Here is a 23,062-nt window from a genome sequence, read left to right as displayed (position 1 = left end):
CCTGGGTCTGATCAGATGATGAGATCTTTGATTTTGTTGTATACTATGACAGATACAGTATATAGTGTGCCAATGATAGCCATAAGGCCTGTGATATAGTGAGAGACGTAGTGTGCCTATGATAGCCATAAGGCCCACACAAACTTCTCAGAGAGCCAACACTATGTGTCACTTAGCAGCATGATGCTGCATGCAGCCTGGCCTGGGGATTTCTAACCCTGGCCCAGAGACTTCCAGGAGATAAAATCACCTCAACACAATGCAACTCATAAACCTTAAAACATTGCTTACTGTTAAAAGAATAGCTTAACCTCTCTTTTTGAAAGAAACATCTGAGACTGGACATGGTGGCTCATGCCTATAATCCCAGCACTTTGGGAAGCTGACACAGGAAGATTCCTTGAGACCAGGAGTTCAAGATGAGCCTACGCAATTATAGCAAGATCCCGTCTGTACAAAAAAATTTTTTTAATTAATTGGGCATGGTGATGTGTGCCCGTAGTTCTAGTTACTCAAGAAGCTTGAAGTGGGAGGATTACTTGAGCCCAGGAGTTTGAGGCTGCAGCTATGTGATCTCACCAGTGCATTCCAGCCTGGGCTGGAGGCCCTGTCTCAAACAAACAAACAAACAAACAAACAAAACAAGGACCTGGTAACTGACCCAGAATGAATACAAGTATGAAAAATGGGGAAGAATCTCCCAAACTCTGAGAATGGTCTTCAGAGGAAGACCCTCCTGGTCAGGGAGTCATCTGACTCCCAACTGTATCTGGCCCATGCTACAGTCTGCTCTTGCTATCCATCTTGTAAGAATGATGCCAGAATGAATAAACTGCTTGACTATCAGACAGTTTCTAAAACTCATCTTTGATACAAATTGGACCAAAGGGAAATTGCTCCTGGGGAAGCTGGTTAACTAGGACCACTAAGGAGCCCTGAACATGATACATTTCAAATTGATGCTGCAATGTGATGAGATCTGGGGAGGTTTTGGGAGAGAAGGAGTAAAGTTTGCTTCCCCCTGGACTGCTTTCTCTAAGACAAGCAAGTTGCCATGTCATGAAGACTTTCAACCAGCCTAAGAGGAAGCCCGTGTGGTGAAGAACTGAAGCCTTCTATTAATAGCCAGCACCAATTTACCAAGTATGTGGATGAAATGGATCCTCCTGCCCCATTCAGGCCTTCAGATGACAGTAGTGCCAACCAATATTTTAAATGAAATCTCATAAGAAAACTAGAGTCAGAAATACCTAGGTAATCTGCTCCCAAATTACTGACCTACAAAAACTATGAGGTAAATGTTTATTGTTATAAGCCACTTCATGTTGGTGACCATTTATTATGAAGCAATAGATAACAAATATAACATATCCTGAATATGATTATTAATTTTCCTTCATTTATTTTTCCACATATATATTCATAAGCAATATATTATTTAGCTTTATATAGCTTTTTTAACTTCATATAATGTACTCCTTTTTTTCTCAGTATTGTATTTGAGGGATCTGTTTAAGTTGTAACTGTTTAAACATTTTTACTGCTGTAAATATACCACTGTATGACTATACCACAATGTATCCATTATCTTGTTAATGGGCCTTTGAGTTGTCTCTGTTTCCTTCCCCCCTCCCCCATTTCAAGCAATGCTGCCAGAAGAATTCTTCCACACAGCCAGGCGCGGTGGCTCACGCCTGTAATCCCAGCACTTTCAGAGGCCAAGGCAGGTGGATCACAAGGTCAGGAGATTGAGACCATCCTGGCTAAGATGGTGAAACTCCGTCTCTACCAAACATACAAAAAATTAGCCAGGCGAGTTGGCGGGCGCCTGTAGTCCCAGCTACTCGGGAGGCTGAGGCAGGAAAATGGTGTGAACCCAGGAGGCAGAGCTTGCAGTGAGCTGAGATCCCGCCACTGCACTCCAGCTTGGGCGACAGAGCGAGACTCCGTCTCAAAAAAAAAAAAAAAAAAAAAAAGAATTCCACACAAACATCTCCTTTTACAGATATGCGAGAGTTTCTCTAGCTATTTTTGCTGTGTAACAAATTATCCCAAGACATAGCAGCTTAAAACAACAAAACTTAATTATTTCACACTTTCTGTGGAACAGAAATTTGAGAATGGTGCCCCTTAAGGCCTATCATGAAGTTGCAGTCAAGATGTCAGCTGGGGCTGTAGTCATCTGAAGGCTTCATTGGAGTTGAAGGATCTTTCAAAATGGATCACTCACATGGCTGTTGGTGAGAAGCCTTAGTATCTCCCTGGCTGTTGTCAGGAGACTTCAGTTCCTTGTCACTTAGGTCTCTCCAAAAGTCTGCTTGGGTGTTCTTATGACATGGCAGCTGGCTTCTCCCACACAGCAAGTGATCTGAGACAAAGTAAGAAAGAAGCTATGATGCCTTTATGACCTATTCATGGAAGTCATACACTGTCATTTCCACCATATTTCATTCATTAGAAGTGAGTCACTAAATCTAGTCCCTATTCAAGCTGAGGGGATTAAGCCCCACCTATCACATAATTTCCAGACTTATTTTAAAACCACCACAGCTGTGTCCCTAGTTGATAGAATATATGCATCATCTGGAGCTGGAAGTCATTATCCTCAGCAAACTCATACAGGAGCAGAAAACCAAATACTGCATGTGCTCACTTATAAGTGGGAGCTGAACAATGAGAACACATGGACACAGGGAGGGGAATAACACACACTGGGGCCTGTCAGAGGGTGGGGCCAGGGGAGGGAGAGCATTAGGAAAAATAGGTAATGCACGCTGGGCTTAATACCTAGGTGATGGGTTGACAGGTGCAGCAAACCACCATGGCATACATTTGCCTGTGTAACAAACCTGCACATCCTGCACATGTACCCTGGAACTTCAAATTAAAATTAAAATTTAAAAAAAGAATATATGCATCATTAATTTTGTTAGATAATGCCAAATTATACTCCAAAAATGTTGTACCAATTTATACACCTACTAGCAATAGATAACAGTTTCTCTTTTTCCACATCCTCACCAACTGGCATTTGTAATATTTTTTATTATTTTCTTAGCTTTACATATTTTAATAAATCTGCGCTAGTTGACACTTCAACAAGACTAGCAAAATTAACTCAATTGCAGCACTTATTATACTGCATTGAGAAAAGACCAGAAAATGATGATGGAGTGAGACATGGATTATATGACTATCTGAAAAAAGATCACTGCAGAAAGTGGGAACAGGCCGAGGCTCAGAAATGGGTGCATACTGGGTGTGTCTGAGGAAAAGCAAGGGCAGCCTAGCAGGAGTACAGTAAGCAAGGGGAAGTAGGGATAAATTTAGAGGGATAACAAGGTGGAGAGTACATCATCGAGAACCTTATAGAGCTTCACAGAAAGTACCATTGGACAGTAGAGATATTTAGGATTCATCCATATAGAAATCAGTAGTTCTCAACTTTTGCTGCACATTGGAATCACCTGGACTGTCTGAACCATGAATTCGCACTGTAATTTGCCTTCTCTGAATCTACTACATGTTTCCTCGGGGCCACTGCTTCTCCACGTGGCCTTTTTCTGTGGTCTTTTCACACCATTTCTTCATCAGGGTAATTGGGCTTCTTCTCATAGAACAATGTCATTTCCACTGAATGTTAGTGGTTAAAACAAGTAATATGGCTAACATCATTTCAAGAGGAGACTAAAGATAAACATGAATGCAGGGAGGCCTGATTGCCTGGAAACTACTCATATAAGAAACTACCACATAAGGGAAGTATAGGCACCAGGGATATGAGGGACAATGACAAGATGTGCAAAGAAATGGATTCTAGATCCCAGTAGATTTGTTGGAGTTAGGACACTCAAAGCAATGAGATGGGAAAATAGGTGTGGCAACTGGAGAGTAGAATCCTTGATAGAAGGAAAGGATTAAAGTCACTGGTGATGGCAACGTCTAGGGCAGTGTTTCTCAACCCTGGTGTGGTGTTAGAAATATATCCCATATGCCATAAGATTTTGATATAATTAGACTGGAGTGGGGCTGTCACTGGCATTAGTTTAAAGGTCCTTGGATAATTCTACTTGAGAGCTAATTCTAATTCAAATTAAGAACCACTGATTTAGAATACGACCTTAAGGGGAATGGCTGAGATGAGCTGCAGGACAAAATCATTTGGAACAAAAAAATTAAACAAAAAACTATCACAAGGCGATTGAAATAATCACCTGCCTGAACACTGAAATTTCACACAAAAAAAATATGAAAAGAGGAGTGATAAAGAATGAGAAGTTTAGGACTGAAAGATTCAAGGAAAGAGGATCAGTAATTCCAGGTTTCCATTTTATGGAAAAATGATGATACTATGGGCAGAAATGTGGAAATATGGCAGAGAAATTTATTTGTATGGGAGGTGTTCAGATTTTTAGACAAAATAATATAAATAATATAAAGACATAATATGGCAGGGATAACTGCATATCTATGTGCTAAAGAATGAAATTGGATCTCACTTCAAAACATACAAAAATTAACCCAAAATAATCAAAGATCTAAATGTGAGAGCTAAAAATAAAAAGCACTTAGAAGGGCCAGGCGCGGTGGCTCACATCTGTAATCCCAGCACTTTGGGAGGCCGAAGCGGACAGATCACGAGGTCAGGAGTTCGAGACCAGCCTGGCCAACATGGTAAAACCCCTGTTTCTACTAAAAATACAAAAAATTTGCCGGGCGTGGTGGCGCACGCCTGTAATCCCAGTTACTTGGAAGGCTGAGGCAGGAGAATCGCTTGAACCCAGGAGGCGGAGGTTGTGGTGAGCAGAGATCATGCCATTACACTCCAGTCTGGGTGACAGAGCAAGACTCTGTCTCAAAACAAAAACAAAAATAAGCGCTTAGAAAAAGCATACGGGTAAATATTTATGGCTCTGGTGTAGGCAACAATTTCTCAGACACAACACCTATAATCTATGGCCATACCACCCTGATTGTGTCCAATCTCATCAGATATGTCACCAACAACACAAGCAACATTAGAAAAAACAAATAAATTGGGCTTCCTCAAAATTAAAAACTTTTCCAAGATCACCATCAAGAATGAGAAAAGACACCCCACAAAATGGGAAAGAAATTTGCAAATCGTCTATCTGATAAGAGACTTGCATCTAAAAAATACAAAGAACTCTTAAATCTCAATAATAAAAAAGCAAATAACCCAATTAAAGAACAGACAAAGGATCTGAATAGACATTTCTTCTAAAGAAGATATACAAATGGCCAACAAGTGCATACAAAAACGCACAACACCAATAACTTTCAAGGAAATGCAAATCAAAACTGCAGTGAAATACTACTTCACACCACTAAGATGGTCATAATAAAACCATGAATAATAACAAGTGTTAGTGTCTTGGTCTGCTATAACAAAATATCATAGACTGGGTGGCTTATAAAGAACAGTTCTTCATAGACAACCATTTTCTCACTATAACCTCACATAGTAGAAGAGGTGGGGGAATCTCTCTGGGATTTTTTTAACTAGAGTACCTCATCACCTCCCCAAAAGCCTCACCTCCATATACCATCACCTTGAGCAGTTTCTCAAAAGGTTAAACATAGTTACCATATAACCCAGCAATTCCACTTCTAGGCATATACCTACTAGAATTAAAAACATGTCTATGCAAAAACTTCCACATGTATGTTTATAGCAGCAATATTTACAATAACCAATAAGTGGAAATAACTACAATGGCCATTAACTGATGAATGAATACATAAGACATAGCAGGCATATTCTTACAATAGAATATTATTGAGCCATAAAGACGAATGAAGTACTTTATACCTCTACAGCATGAATGGACTTTGAAAACATTATGATGATTGAAAGATGCCAGTCACAAAAGACCACATATTGCATGATTATATTTATATGAAACACCTAAAATTTCTAGAAAAAGTAAATCTATTGAGAGAAAAAGTAGATTAGTGGTTGCCTAGGCTTGGAGGTGATAAGGGGAATGGTGGTGGGGTGGTGGTGACTGCTAAAGAGTACAATGTTTGTTTTTGACATGACAAAAATAGGTTTTGTTTTTGTTTTGTTTGTTTTGTTTTGTTATTATTATTATACTTTAAGTTCTAGGGTACATGTGCATAACGTGCAGGTTTGTTACATATGTATATTTGTGCCATGTTGGTGTGCTGCACCCATCAACTCGTCAGCACCCATCAACTTGTCATTTACAAAAATAGTTTTAAATTGTAGTCATAGTTACATAACCCTGTGAGTATACTAAAACCATTGAATAGAAGACTTTAAATGGGTGCATTTTAGGATAGGTGAATGCTATCTCAATAAAACCATTTATGAGAAAAGATGCAACATGTTTAAAATTCAGAGATAATCAGAATGTACAAAACTTGATTATATTTTGGCAGTCCCTCAAAAAGTTAAATGTAGAATTACCATATTACCAATTATCCAGCAGTACTACTCCTAGGTATATACTCAAGAGAAATAAAAACATGTCCATGCAGAAACTTGGACACAAATGTCCCACCAAAAGGAAGAAACAATTCAAAAGCCCATCAGTGGGTGAATGGATAAACTGTGATATATGCATGAATGGAAAATTATTCAGACATAAAAAAGAACAAAATACTTATAAATGCTATAAGTTGGATGAACCTCAAAAACAGTACATTAAGTGAAAGAAGCCAGACGGAAAAAAAAAGTCACATATTGTATGATTCTTTTTATATGATATATCCAGAACAGGCAAATCCAGAGAGTCAGAAAGTAGATCTTGCTTACCGGGTGACCAGGGAAGAGACAGTGATTACTCAATGGGTATGAGGGTGTTTCTCTGGGGAGATGAACAGTTTTGAAGCTAGAGAGAGGTAGTGGTTGCCCGACATTGCATGTGACTACACTAAATGACACGGAGCTGCATACTTTATCATCGTTAATTATATGTTATGTGAATTTTAATTTTAAAAACTTGTGCATTAAACTTCTTTCCATTTATACTGAGAGGTGACAACACGCTAGCAGCCCTTGCTCTGGGCGCCTCCTCGGCCTTGATGTCCACTCTGGCAGCGCTTGAGGAGCGCTTCAGCTCGCCACGGCACTGGGGGATCCCCTCTCTGGGCTGGCCGAGGCCGGAGCCGGCTCCCTCTGCTTACGGGTAGGTGTGGTGGGAGAGGCGCCGGCGGGAACCGGGGCTGCGCGCGGCGGTCACTGGCCAGCGCGAGTTCCGGGTGGGCGCGGGCTCGGCTGCACTCCGAGCGGCCGGCCGGCGCCGCAGGCGCCTGGCAGTCAGGGGCTTAGCACCCAGGCCAGCAGCTACGGAGGGTGTGCCAGGTCCCCCAGCACTGCCGGCCTGCCAGCGCTGCGCTCGAATTCTCCCAGGGCCTCAGCTGCCTCCCCGTGGGGCAGGGCTCGGGACCTGCAACCCGCCATGCCTGAGCCTCCCCCTGGCCGTGGGCTCCTGCGCGGCCCGATCCTCCCCTATGAGCGCCGCCCCGCTGTTCCGCAGCGCTCGGTCCCATGAGCCGCCCAGGGGCTGAGGAGTGCAGGCGCGCGGCGCGGGACTGACGGGCAGCTCGGTCCGTGGCCCCAGCGCAAGCTCCACCGGGTGAGGCCGGCTAGGCTCCTGAGTCCGGTGGGGACTTGGAGAACTTTTATGTCTAGCTGGAGGATTGTAGATGCACCAATCAGCACTCTGTGTCTAGCTCAGGGTTTGTAAATGCACCAATTGGTACTCTGTATCTAGCTAATCTAGTGGGGACTTGGAGAACTCTTCTGTCTAGCACTCTGTGTCTAGCTAAAGGATTGTAAACGCACCAATCTGCACTCTTTGTCTAGCTCAGGGATTGTAAAGGCACCAATCAGCACTCTGTATCTAGCTAATCTAGTGGGGACTTGGAGAACTTTTCTGACTAGCACTCTGTATCTAGCTAAAGGATTGTAGAACCCACCAATTCCAGACACAGTACCAAGTATTCAACAGAATTAAAACATTAAACAGACATCAAGATTAAGCATCTCACCCATGCAGCATATCTGCCACATACAAATTGAAATAGAATATAATATGCAGTTAGAGTTTGTAGTTTTTCAGAGGAAAAATTTTTAAAAAACAAAATTTTCTCCCAACACAATGTGTTTGGCATGAGGTCCCAACATCCCTAAAACAAGTGTTAAAGACAGAAGTGCTTGTTTGTGAAAAGCAAAAAGCTTTTTCTGGAGCATGTTACCATCTCAAAGGATATTTGAGGTCTCACTTTTTGAGACACCACTTACTATAATTAATAGTATATTAATATATATATAATAGTATATTTAGCTCATTGCTAACATAGTGTCCGTGTTATTACTCTTGTCACTAATGTGTCTGGATCTAAGATGTGATTAAGTAAATTCCTAGAAATAAGTACTGCATGGAAATCTCTGGTACTGGATGGAGCATGGCATCAGGAGGGGCCTGGCAGTGGGTACAATGCCAGATTTGCCTATTCTAGATATATCATATAAAAAGAGTCATATAGGCAGAGATCCAGACAGGCTATATATTTGAATTGCCTCATTAATTAAGTCTTCCAGGCCACCTATTATAAAGGCATCTATTACACAACTGGCACCTGAAAAAGAACTTTCTCTGATTTGGGAATCCAAACCTTACAATAGGACTGATGTTAGGTACAATTTTGTCATCATGACTTGGCTACTCTGGTATTATCATAGTAACAAATCGCATGCAGAGAACCTTACACAGCCCCAGGTTCATAACACTCCCAGGATGACTGATAGTTTGCTTCTTTTCAGTAACCTGTTTTGGGTCCTGTAATCAAACACCATGTGGGGTCTTGTGGGTACTCAACCTCATAGGCAAACTTTGTCCACACCTCTCTACCCCCATTTCACACAAACACACACAGCCTGCTCTGTAGCGCCCTCTGGGGCCAAGGGATGCACACCCCAATGGTAAGTTATACCCTTTGGAGGATGAGTCTGAAGAAGAAGGTGGAGGCCTATGAAATGGGGCTTGGCACTATTTGATAGGGAATTCCACTGTCCAGTATGTTGAGCACGGCTGGGGTTGGGAAGAGAGTATAGCAGTGGAACTGGGTGGGCATATGTCCTTGGCCCAGTGGATTCTTCACTCTGTGAGGAGGAGAATTGCCGGACGAGGGTCTAAACAGGGACTCTGGAAAGGACAGGCCTGGAGAACAAGGGTGGTACTGCCTCAGACTAATGCTCAGCACACTTTGCATAGCTTTACACAGCTGCATTAACCATAGATTCGGGAGTCATTTCACTTAGCACTAGCCTTATCAAGTGAGTTACAAGAAAAGGAAGCTGAATAAGGAAACCCAGGCCACCCGCCTGTCCCAGGGAAAGGGTATGTCACAGCAGTTTCTGAGCTCAGATGTTTCTGAGCTTCTATTCCTGCCACTGAAAACCCCAAAGGACTGCTCGGTTTCCCCAAATAGGTCAAAGATCTAAAGTTGGAGAAGGAGAGCCCCAAGGACATAGGAAGAAAGGTGGGTAGGTCTCCAGGGTCTCTGTCTTGTTCTCCAGCCTGCCCCATTTATCAATCCCCTTGTTTCTGTCACCTCCTAAGGATGGCAAACACCCCCGGGATAAAACATTTACCAGTTCACCAATTTCTGCTCTTACAATCACTCTATTCTCTCAAGGCAATTCTTCCCAGTTTTCTTAGGTATTTCATGCTAATAACAAGATGTTTTCTATATTTTTTTCTGGATATATTTTGTAATTTATTTTGTAAGAAGGTTGGACTGAATTATAGTTGACTGTTACTGGAAGTGGAAATCCCCAATTGGCTTTCAGATAGTTGGTTTTTGGCAAACTGTGTTTCAGTGAATGGACCCCAAGTAGAGCTTCAAGTTTCCTTAGATTAGCTTTGAAAATGCGTTATTTAACAAACACTTCTTTAACCAGCACTTACTGAGTGTTACCCTCTTTAAGGCACTATAGTAAACCACAGAGAAGATACAAAAATGAAAACAGTGTAAGTTGTGCCGTTAAAAGAATGTATAATCTTGAGGGGGAGTCAGACATAGGTATAAATAATAAAGGAGTGAAGGAGGAAGGTGAAGTGCAGAGAATGAACTGAGTCTGGAAGTAACACGCCTCGAGATTACAAACTGGAACAGAAATGTCATGTTTTGTGAGGACTATAAATCAAAGGTCTCAAAATGGTAGGCCACAGACTGAATTCAGCCCACAAACGTGTTTGGTTTGGCCCACATCGTGTTTTAAAAATAAGAGATTTCCCATTTTAAAAAAATCTGTATTTCCATCTTCTGAAAACTCAGTATATCTGGCAACTGTCCTCATTGCCAACTGGCAAGCGTCAGCTGGAGCCGAGTGGAAGCTGCCTCCTTGGAGAGGGCCTCATTTCTTCCAGTCACCACATTTCCCATCAGTCCCCTGCCATCAGCCTTCACACCCCGCACAGTTCACCTTCTCCACCTAATGAAAAGTGCTACATAAATGAAGCTTCCCGTCCTTCTTCTAGTAATCAGAAAGCCAATTTTAGGCCTTCAATTTCATCCCCCAACCCCCTCACCCCCTCTACACACACACACACACACACACATTGTTAACCCCATTTTTCTATATAGAAAATCTAGACCACAAGGACTCACCACCACTGTCAGTCATTGAAATATCCTTCCTGTAGGCACTTAAGTTTATGACCTCTGTGTGTTGATCCTGTCCCTGCAGCATAATCCGTGGGAGAGCAAGTCCACGAAAGTTCCTTCCCAGCAGTTTTACTGCCAGAGGCTTTAGAGGAGAAGCCCCCCCTAAGAGTTCTGTTTCAGAATAGGATTTAGGGATTGTGTCCTATTACGTATAAGTTGAAGTCTGAGTATCAGATTCTACTATTCTTCCATGAGCCTTTAGGGCATATTTAATCATCTAATCATTCTGAACTAGAGGAAAATTTGTAGTCCAGCTCAGAGATGCAGGAGGAATAGAAACTCATCTGTAGGGGACCAGGGATCCTGGCTCTACCTTCACACCAGATTCCTAGCGTTGAGAAGGCTCCTGCAACTTGAGCTAACTGGTGAAATCCTAAGGAGGAACAAGTTTCTGGATAGACATTGGTAATTTGTGATCATTATTAATAACAGCCCTATTTCTTGTAGGCCTTGTGAAAGCTTGTTTGATTCTGTCAGTAAACTCCCTGTTGTTTTCTCTGTCAAGAGCCTCCAGTCAAAGCTCTCGGTGTGGTCCATCAAGAGGTGTCCCTTTCAGCTGGCTAATCAGGAAAAATATAACTAAATCTAGTTGATGAGTAAGGTTGTCATCTAATAGGGTGGGGGTTAGGTGAGAATAACATGAATTTCTAAGATCTGGCTCTATAAAGAGGAAATGAGGAGCCAGAAGCACAGTGGCCAGAAATTTAAGGTATCCATAAAGGGCAAATAATAGTGTGCTAAAGGAAGTACACAGAGCAGATTCCAGTGGAACAGAGTCAGGTAGGAAAGCTTAGCACTGAAGACAAGCACTGTCCAAACTGACTTGAAGGGTGGGCAGCCCGCTGTGGAAGTGAACACCTTAAAGTGGGGAGGGATTGGATGCATGCCACTGAGGTCCAAACTAAGATTTTGACCAAACTAAGATTTTAAAAGAGTTCTTTATATGTTCTGGATCTAAGTCCTTTGTGAGACATGTACTTCAAGTGTTTTTCTCTCCGTCTATAACTTGCCTTTTAATTATTTAACAATATCTTTTGTTAAATAATTTTAATTCAATGAAATCCAATTTATCGATGTTTTCCTTTATGGTTTACGCTTTCGGTGTTCTATGGAATCTGCTTAACCCAAGGTTATGAATATTTATCTCTAGAAATGTTATAGTTTTGGTTTTGTAAATATTTTGGTCGATGATTTATTTTAATTAATTTTATGTATGGTACGAAATAAGGATCAAGAGTCCTTTTTTTCCATATGAATATTCAGTGGTTCCAGCACCTTTGTTGAAAAGACTGTCATTTCTTCTTATGGCATTAATAATCTTTGTAAAAAATCAACCAATAATATGTGTGGGCCAACTTCTGGACTCTCTATCCTGGTCCATTGATCTAGATTTGTATCTTAATGCCAATACCACACTATCTTGAAATCTGTAACTCTGTAAGTTGGAAACTAGGTAGTATAACTCTCCAACTTCATTCTTGTTTTTGAAAAATCTTTTTAGCTATTCTAGTTCTTTTGTCTTTCCATATAAATTTTAAAAATCAACTTGTCAATTTCTACAGAAAAACCTATTGGGATTTTGGTACTTATTGTATTGGATCTGACTTTGAAAGAATTGACATCTCAACCATATGAAATCTCTAGTCCATGAACATAGTGTATCTCTCCATTTATTAGATCTTCTTTAAGGTCAAAGCAACATTTTTGTAATTTTCTTTGTATAGGTCTTGCTTATATTTTGTTAAATTTATCCATAAGTATTTTATATTTTCTATGTAATTGAAAGTAATCTGGCTTTTCCCATTTCAATTCCAATTAAACATTGAAAATATTTAGAAGAACAATTGATTTTTTAATATTACCCTTGTACCATGTGACTTCATTAAACTTAATCATTAATCTGGTAAGGAGTTTTTGGTAGATTTCTTAGGATTTTCTGCATACACAATCATGTTGTTTGCGTATATAGATGTATATATGCCTTTTACTTCTATTCCCTGCTTTGTTGCACTGACTAGAAATTCTAATAGATAGTAGAGTATGAATAGTAGGAGTAAGCATCCTAGTCTTGTTCCAGATGATAGGGAAAAAACATTCAGCTTTCTGATAATATGTATGATATTATTTTCCAGTTTTCTGTAAATGACTTAGATCAGATTTAGGAAATTTCATTCTATCCCTAATTGGTTGAGAAGTTGTCTTTTTAAAAAATATATGAATATATGCTCGATTTTGTAGAAAACTTTTTCAACATTTACTAAGATGATCATATGGTCTTTCATTTTTAGTCTGTATGATTAATTACATTGATTGATTTTGAATGTTAAACCAACCTTAGATTCCTGGTCCTTTTATTTAGTATTGGGGATTAAATTTGATTTTCATTTCCTATACTGTCTTGGTCTGGTTTGGGTATTGAGGTAATACTGGCCTTGAAAAGTAAGTTGATACATGTTTTCTCCTCATTTTTCTGAAAGAGTATATGTGAAATTGGTAATATTTCTCCTTAAATAAGAAGCCATCTGGGCCTAGCGTTTTTTTCTGGAGAAGGCTTTAATAACTAATTCAATTTATTTAATAGATAAAGGCTATTCATATAACTTCAGTAAATGCTGTAATATATGTCTTTAAAGGAATTTGTCCATTTTATTTAAATTAGTAAATATGCTGGCACAAGTTGACCACAATATTTGTAGTTTGTCTCTATTATTTGTCTATTTTCTTTTCATTGACTTTTGCTCTTACCTTTAACATATTCTTGTTTATAATTATTTTGTGTTCATTTTTGTTTGTTTCTTTTTGGCTTTTCCTTTTTCTACTTTCTAAAGGTGAAGTTTATACCACAGATTTTAGATTTTTCTAATAAAAGCATTTAAAGCCATACATTCCCCTCTAAGCACTGCTTTACTGTATCCCACAAATGTTAATTTGTTTTGTTTTTATTTTCATTTAGTTCAAGTTATTTTGTAATATTTCTTATAATTTCTTCTTTTACTTATAGTTTATTTAGAACTGTCGTGTCTAATTTCCAAAACTTCAGATTTGACAGATTAACTTTTTGTGTTTGTTTCTAATTTAATTTCATAACAGTCATAGAATATCATTTCTATGATTTTTGTCCTTTAAAATTTGTTGATCGTCTGGGTGCAGTGACTCACACCTATAATCCCAGCACTTTGGGAGACCAAGGCAGGAGGATCACCTGAGGCCAGGAGTTCAAGACCAGCCTGGGCAACATAGCAATATCCTTTCCCTAAAAAAAATAAATAAATAAAATAGAACAATTTTTAAAATAGATTTGTTGATACATGTTTTATGGACACCATATCATCCAATTTGATGAATGGTTCACATGAAGTTAAAAAATTTGTATTCTGCTATTGTTAGGTGAAGTGTTTTAAAACATCAATTAGGTGGTTGGTTTGATAGTGTTACTCAAGTCTTCTATTATCCTTAGTGATTTGTCTATTTTTTCCCATCAATGATGGAGACATGAGCCATAGAATCTTCCAATGTAATTGAAGAGGGTTCTGGTCTCTTCTTTTTTCAGGTCTTTTTTATTTTGTGTACTTTGAAGCATTGTTTTGGGGTGCATAAACATTTACGATCATATTTTCCTGATGAATTCACCTCTCTATAATTATGAAAAGATTCTCTTTATGCCTAATAATATTTCATGCTCTCAAGTCTAATTTATATTATATTAATACAGCTATTTTATCTATTTATTGTTCTTAATGTTTACATAGTATATCTTTTTCCATCCTTTTATTCTTAACCTGTCTCTTTTTATTTAAAGTACAATTGTGTGTGTGTGTGTGTGTGTGTGTGTGTGAATTTTGTTATTGTTGTTGGGTCTTGCTTTTTTATTCAGTCAGAGAAATCTGTATTTTCATTGGAACATTTATATACTTTATGTATATCGTAATTATTGATATAGTTGGATTTTTACCTGTCGTCTTGCTATTTGTTTACTATTTATCACATTTGTACTTATACTTTTTTTCCTCTTCTTCTTAATCTTTTGGATTAATACTATATTAGCAGGATGTAAATATTTAACTTGTTTTATTATGAAGCTAAACTGATATTTCCCCTTTTGTTTTGTTTCATTAGGAGGACTGACTTAACACATGGAAAATGAGTGGCTTTACCTTACTCCTAGCCTATATGAAATGTGAATTTCTTCTTTTGGCCAAACTTTTTATTTAGTATTATCTAGTTACTTGACACACACTTAAATGGTCTTGTTGGGGGAGGGGAAAGAGGAGGTTCTTGCAGATTCCTAAGGAAATGTCAGAAAGGCAAAAGGGCCAGCATTATCCATTTGCTTTTTTGGGTTTACTGGGTTAATAGCACTTTCCTTACATAGGTATCTGATTTCAGGTTTTTCATACTGGGAACATTGAGATTTCAGTTGGAAGACACACTGAAATCTTATGAGTAGCATACCCCAACCACCCTCTAATAGCTAGCTTGTTTGTATAGGCAGAATGATTCATTTCTCCATTTTACATGGCTAGATGCTTTGTAGAAGATCTCAGAACTGTTCGTCTCATTTACTGTGAAAAATCAGACAGAAGTGGCCTTTAGGGACACTTTTACTTGGAAAGTTACACTAGTGCAACAAGTCTTAACACATTTAATATTTGCTTGTTGGAAAGCAATGTCATAAAATCAAATAAAATTAAACATGTTCTGGATTCTGTTCCAAGATGGCCAAATAGGAACAGCTCCAGTCTGCAGCTCCCAGCGTGATCAACACAGAAGACACATGATTTCTGCATTTCCAACTGAGGTACCTGGTTCATCTCATTAGGTCTGGTTGGACAGTGGGTCCAGCCCACGGAGTGAGAGCCAAAGCAGGGCGGAGCATCGCCTCACCTGGGAAGCACAAGGGGTCAAGGAATTTCCCTTTCCTAGCCAAGGGAAGCCATGACAGACTATACCTGGAAAAACAAGACACTCCCAACCAAATACTGCACTTTTCCAATGGTCTTAGCAAATGGCACAGCAGGAGATTATATCCTGTGCCTGGCTTGGGGGGTCCTATGCCCACAGAGCCTTGCTCACTGCTAGTGCAGCAGTCTGAGATCGACCTGCAAGGCAGCAGCCCGGCAGGGGGAGGGGCGTCTGCCATTGCTGAGGCTTGAGTAGATAAACAAAGTGGCCAGGGAAGCTCTAACTAGGTGGAGCCCACCACAGCTCAGCAAGGTCAGCTACTTCTGTAGTCTCCACATCTGGGGGCAGGGCATAGCTGAACAAAAGGCAGCAGAAACTTCTGCAATCTTAAACGTCCCTGTCTGACAGCTCTGAAGAGAGCAGTGGTTCTCTCGGCATGGTGTTTGAGCTCAGAGAACAGACAGACTGCCTGCTGCTCAAGTGGGTCCCTGATCCCTGTATAGCCTAATTGGGAGACACATCCCAGTAGGGGTCTACTGACACCTTGTACAGGCAGGTGCCACTCTGGGACGAAGCTTCCAGAGGAAGGATCAGGCAGCAATATTTGCTGTTCTGCAATATTTGCTATACTGCAGCCTCTGCTGCTGATACCCAGGTAAACAGGGTCTGGAGTGGACCTCCAGCAAACTCCAAAAGACCTGCAGCTGAGGGATCTGACTATTAGAAGGAAAACTAACAAACAGAAAGGAATAGCATCAACATCAACAAAAAGGACATCCACACCAAAACCCCATCTGTAGGTCACCAACATCAAAGACCAAAGGTAGGTAAAACCAAAAAGATGTGGAGAAGCCAGAGCAGAAAAGCTGAAAATTCTAAAAACCAGAGTGCCTCTTCTCCTCCAAAGAATCACAGCTCATTGCCAGCAACAGAACAAAGCTGGATGGAGAATAACTTTGACAAACTGACAGAAGTAGGCTTCAGAAGGTCGGTAATAACAAACTTCTCTGAGCTAAAGGAGGATGTTCAAACCCATCGCAAGGAAGGTAAAAACCTTGAAAAAAGATCAAGACGAATGGCTAACTAGAATAAACGGTGTAGAGAGGACCTTAAATGACCTGATGGAGCTGAAAATCATGGCATGAGAACTACATGCCTCACGCACAAGCTTCAGTAGCAAATTCGATCAAGTGGAAGAAAGGGTATCAGTGATTGAAGACCAAATGAATGAAATAAAGTGAGAAGAGAAGTTTAGAAAAAAAAGAGTGAAAAAAAAAGCCTCAAAGAAATATGGGACTCTGTGAAAAGACCAAATCTATGTTTGATTGGTGTATCCGAAAGTGATGGAGAGAATGGAACCAAGTTGGAAAACACTATTCAGGACACTATCTAGGAGAACTTCCCCAAACTAGCAAGGCAGGCCAACAATCAAATTCAGGAAATACAGAGAACACCACACAGATACTCATCGAGAAGAACAACCCCAAGACACATAATTGTCAGAATCACCAAGGTTGAAATGAAGGAAAAAATATTAAGGGCAGCCAGAGAGATAGGTTGGGTTACCCACAAAGGGAAGCCCATGAGACTAACAGTGGATATCTCGGCAGAAAAAACTCTACAAGCCTGAAGAGAGTGGGGGCCAATATTCAACATTCTTAAAGGAAAGAATTTTCAACCCACAATTTCATATCCAGCCAAACTAAGCTTCATACATGAAGGAGAAATAAAATCCTTTACACACAAGCAAATGCTGAAAGATTTTGTCACCACCAGGCCTGCCTTACAAGAGCTCCTGAAAGAAGCACTAAACATGGAAAGGAACAACCAGTACCAGCACTGCAAAAATATGCCAAATTGTAAAGATCATCAATGCTAGGAAGAAACTACATCAACTAAAGGGCAAAATAACCAGCTAACATCATAATGACAGGATCAAATTCACACATAACAATATTAACCTTAAATGTAAATGGGCTAAATGCCCCAATTAAAAGACACAGACTGGCAAATTGGATACAGAGTCAAGACCCATCAATGTGCTGTATTCAGGGGACCCATCTCACGTGCGGAGACACGCATAGGCTCAAAAAAAAAGGGATGGAGGAAGATCTACCAAGCAAATGGAAAGCAAAAAAAGCAGTATTTGCAATCCTACTCTCTGATAAAACAGACTTTAAACAAACAAAGATCAAAAGAGACAAAGAAAGCCATGACATAATGGTAAAGGGATCAATTCAACTAGAAGAGCTCACTATCCTAAATACATATGCACCCAATACGGGAGCACCCAGATTCATAAAGCAAGTCCTTAGAGACCTACAAAGAGACTTAGATTCCCACACAATAATAATGGGAGATTTTAACACCCCGCTGTCAATATTAGACAGATCAATGAGACACAAGGTTAATAAGGATATCCAGGACTTGAATACAACTCTGCACCAAGCAGACCTAATAGACATCTACAAAACTCTACACTCCAAATCAACAGAATACACATTCTTCTCAGCACTACGTCACACTTATTCCAAAATTGACCATATAGTTGGAAGTAATGCACTCCTCAGAAAATGTAAAAGAACAGAAATCACAACAAACTGTCTCTCAGACCACAGTGCAATCAAATTAGAACTCAAGATTAAGAAACTCACGCAAAACCACACAATTACATGGAAACTGAACACCTGCTCCTGAATAACTACTGGGTAAATAACGAAATGAAGGCAGAAATAAAGATGTCCTTTGAAACCAATGAGAACAAAGACACAACGTGCCAGAATCTCTGGGACACATTTAAAGCCGTGTGTAGAGGGAAATTTATAGCACTAAATGCCCACAAAAGAAAGCAGAAAAGATCTAAAATCAACACCCTAACATCACAATTAAAAGAATTACAGAAGCAAGAGCAAACACATTCAAAAGCTACCAGAAGGCAATAAAAAACTAAGATCAGAGCAGAACTGAAGGAGATAGAAACACAAACAAAAAAAAACCTTCAAAAAATCTGTGAATCCAGGAGCTGGTTTTTTGAAAGGATCAACAAAACTGACAGATTGTGAGCAAGACTAATAAAGTAGAAAAAAGCTAAGAATCAAATAGATGCAATAAAAAAATGATAAAGGGGATACCACCATCGATCCCACAGTAACACAAACTACCATCAGAGAATACTATAAACACCTCTATGCAAATAAACTAAAGAATCTAGAAGAAATTGATAAATTCCTGGACACATACACCCTCCCAAGACTAAACCAGGAAGAAGTTGAATCCCTGAATAGACCAATAATAGGCTCTGAAATTGAGGCAATAATTAATAGCCTACCAACCAAAAAAAGTCCAGGACCAGAAGGATTCACAGCCGAATTCTACCAGAGGTACAAAAGGAGCTGATGCCATTCCTTCTGAAACTATACCAATCAATAGAAAAATAGGGAATCCTCCCTAATTCATTTTATGAGGCCAGCATCATCCTGACACCAAAGCCTGGCAGAGACACACACACAAAAAAGAGAATTTTAGACCAATATCCCTGATGAACATCAGTGTAAAAATTCTCAATAAAATATTGGCAAACCAAATCCAGCAGCATATCAGAAAGCTTATCCACCATAATCAAGTCAGCTTCATCCCTGGGATGAAAGGCTGGCTCAACATACACAAATCAATAAACGTAATCCATCACATAAACAGAACCAATGGCAAAAATCATATGATTATCTCAACAGATGCAGAAAAGGCCTTTAACAAAATTCAACAGCCCTTCATGCTAAAAACTCTCAATAAACTAGGTATTGATGGAATGTATCTCAAAATAATAAGAGCTATTTAAGACAAACCCACAGCCAATATCATACTCAATGGACAAAACCTGGAAGGATTCCCTTTGAAAACTGGCACAAGACAGGGATGCCCTCTCTCACCACTCTTATTCAACATGGTGTTGGAAGTTCTGGCCAGGGCAATCAGGCAAGAGAAAGAAATAAAGAGTATTCAATTAGGAAAAGTGGAAGTCAAATTGTCCCTGTTTGCAGATGACATCATTGTATATTTAGAAAACCCCATCGTCTCAGCCCAAAATCTCCTTAAACTGATAAGCAACTTTGGCAAAGTCTCAGGATACAAAATCAATGCGCAAATATCACAAGCATTCCTATATACCAAGAACAGAGAGCCAAATCATGAGTGAACTCCCACTCACAATTGCTACAAAGAGAATAAAATACCTAGGAATCCAACTTACAAGGGATGTCAAGGACCTCTTCAAGGAGAACTACAAACCACTGCTCAACTAAATAAGAGAGGACACAAACAAATTGAAGAACATTCCATGCTCATGAATAGGAAGAATCAATATCGTGAAAATGGCCATACTGCCCAAGGTAATTTATAGATTCAATACCATCCCCATCAAGCCAGCAATGACTTTCTTCACAGAATTGGAAAAGACTACTTTAAAGTTCATATGGAACTAAAAAAGAGCCTGCATTGCCAAGACAATCCTAAGCCAAAAGAACAAAGCTGGAGGCATCATGCTCCCTGACTTCAAACTATACTACAAGGCTACAGTAACCAAAACAGCATGGTACTGGTACCAAAACAGAGATATAGACCAATGGAACAGAACAGAGGCCTCAGAAATGACACCACACATCTACAACCATCTGATCTTTGACAAATCTGACAGAAACAAGAAATGGGGAAAGGATTGCCTATTTAATAAATGGTGCTGGGAAAACTGGCTAGCCATATGTAGAAAGCTGAAACTGAATCACTTCCTTACACCTTATACAAAAATTAATTCAAGATGGATGAAAGACTTAAATGTTAGACCTAAAACCATAAAAACCCTAGAAGAAAACCTAGGCAATACTATTCAGGACATAGGCATGGGCAAGGACTTCATGACTAAAACACCAAAACCGATGGCAACAAAAGCCAAAATAGGCAAATGGGATCTAATTAAACTAAAGAGCTTCTGCATAGCAAAAGAAACTACCATCAGAGTGAACAGGCAACCTACAGAATGGGAGAAAATTTTTGCAATCTATTCATCTGACAAAGAGCTAACATCCAGAATCTACAAAGAACTTAAACAAATTTACAAGAAAAAAACAAACAACCCCATCAAAAAGTGGGCAAAGGATATGAACAGACACTTCTGAAAAGAAGACATTTATGCAGCCAACAGACACATGAAAAAATGTACATCATCACTGGTCATCAGAGAAATGCAAATCAAAACCACAATGAGATACCATCTCATGCCAGTTAGAATAGCGATCACTAAAAAGTCAGGAAACAACAGGTGCTGGAGAGGATGTGGAGAAATAGGAACACTTTTACACTGTTGGTGGGAGTGTAAACTAGTTCAACTATTGTGGAAGGCAGTGTGGCGATTCCTCAAAGATCTAGAACTAGAAATACCATTTGATCCAGTGATCCCATTATTGGGTATATACCCAAAGGATTATAAATCATGCTACTATAAAGACACATGCACACATATGTTTGTTGTGGCATTATTCACAATAGCAAAGACTTGGAACCAACCCAAATGTCCATCAATGATAGACTGGATTAAGAAAATGTGGCACATGTACACCATGGAATACTATGCAGCCATAAAAAAGCATGAGTTCGTGTCCTTTGCAGATACATGGATGTAGCTGGAAACCATCATTCTGAGCAAACTATCACCAGGGCAGAAAACCAAACACCGCATGTTCTCACTCATAGGTGGGAATTGAACAATGAGAATACTTAGACACAGAGCGGGGAACATCACACCCCAGGGCCTGTCGGGGGGTGGAGGGCTGGGGGAGGGATAGCATTAGGAGAAATACCTAATGTAAGTGACGAGTTGATGGGTGCAGCAAACCAACATGGCACATGTATACCTATGTAACAAAGCTACACGTTGTGCACATGTACCCTAGAACTTAAAGTACAATAAATAAATAAATAAGGTTAAAAAAATTAAACATGTTTTACTTTTTTCCTCACAAGAACATAAAAATGATGGAGGGGAACTTAACAGGGAATTTTAAAAAGGCAACACAATTTTGCCTTTAAGTAGTCCTTGGGTAGTTATGACAGAATAGTTTGCACTTTTTGTTTGTTTCTTTGAACTGGGATTTTGGTCCAAAGTTTTGTTTGTTTCTAGTATCTGCTTCTGCCTCCCCCTCTATCAGATTGGCTTCCTCCATGGCCACCACCTCTTAGTGCTCCACAGCTTGAATTGCGGTAGGAATCACGTTGAGGATTTCCACAGAAGGGTGAAGCCCTCTTTCTTGTCTGCCAACTTGATCACCACCACTTGAGTAGAGATCACTTTGGCTGCTTGAATAACTGTCTCAACTTCCACCATATCTGTCAGGTGAGCTGCTGTAATCATCGTAGCCACAGCTTCCCCATAAGATGGCGGGGGTCCTCGTGTAGGTGGAGCACTCCCTGAGTTACCATAACTTTCATGTGAATCTCTGTAGGAACCTCCATTGGATAATCTGAATAGTCACAATCACGACTATATCCATCTCTATCGCTATAGCCTCTTGATGGATAGTCACCATGTGAACTGAAATGACCATAATCACAGTAAGTATAATCTCGTGGTGGTGGTGCATAATCTCTTGTATCACAAGAACTTGGGTAATCTCTGCTTGGATAGCTGTCTTTTGTAGAATACCCATCATCTCTTGGGGACAAATAAACATCTCTACCAGAGGGTAGCTGTTCCCTTCGAGGTGGATCTCCATAACTATCTCTTCCACGTGACACAGGAGCTCTTCCTCCCATTCCACTGCTGCTGCGAACTGGTCCTGAAGGTGCAGATGTCTTAGGAGGAGGACTCCCACTTCTTAGTGGTGATCCTCTTTTTACTGGGAGTGGTCCCCTGGAAGAACTCATGTTAAAATTCATGGAATATCCACCGTCATCCATGTGTCTTCCCCGTGAGGGTTCCCCTGGTTCCTCCACTTCCTCCTCTTCCACCTCTAAGACCTCTTGGAGGGCCTCTACTTCTTGGAGGTGGAGGTAGTCCACGTCTACCACTTTCAAATGATGGTTTGGTGGCTTGTTCCACCTTGATCGCTTTTCCATCTAATGACTTTCCATTCATGTCTCTGGCTGCATCCTTAGCGTCTGCTGGGCTTTCAAAGGTGACAAAAGCAAATCCTCTTGATTTGTTGGTTTCATGGTCTTTCCTCAAGAGTGCTTCCACTATTCGTCCATATTTGCCAAATACTATTTGTTTCCGTACTAAGTCTACCAACGAAGACCTTTCCTGGGCGATCTGCTTCAACTTTTTTTTTTGTTTGTTTTTTTGCCAGTGAGTCAAGGGGTGACAATGGGTTCAAGCTCCAACGAGCTCACCAACAGAGGCTTCCTAGCAGCTCACCACCAGTGGCGGCTGCCAGGTCTGAGGACCAAACCA

The 23,062-nt window shown here is 40.0% G+C and overlaps 1 pseudogene; it reads right to left on the bottom strand.

Annotated features, from left to right (window-relative positions):
- Positions 1 to 21,710: 21,710 nt before the first annotated feature.
- On the bottom strand, positions 21,711 to 22,811 carry LOC105486428 (RNA-binding motif protein, X chromosome-like; annotated as a pseudogene).
- Between the last annotated feature and the right edge of the window lie 251 nt (positions 22,812 to 23,062).

This window comes from Macaca nemestrina, chromosome 3 (genome assembly GCF_043159975.1).
Source record: "Macaca nemestrina isolate mMacNem1 chromosome 3, mMacNem.hap1, whole genome shotgun sequence".
In the NCBI taxonomy this organism is placed as follows: domain Eukaryota; kingdom Metazoa; phylum Chordata; class Mammalia; order Primates; family Cercopithecidae; genus Macaca; species Macaca nemestrina.
This window is presented reverse-complemented; position numbering and strand designations above follow the sequence as displayed.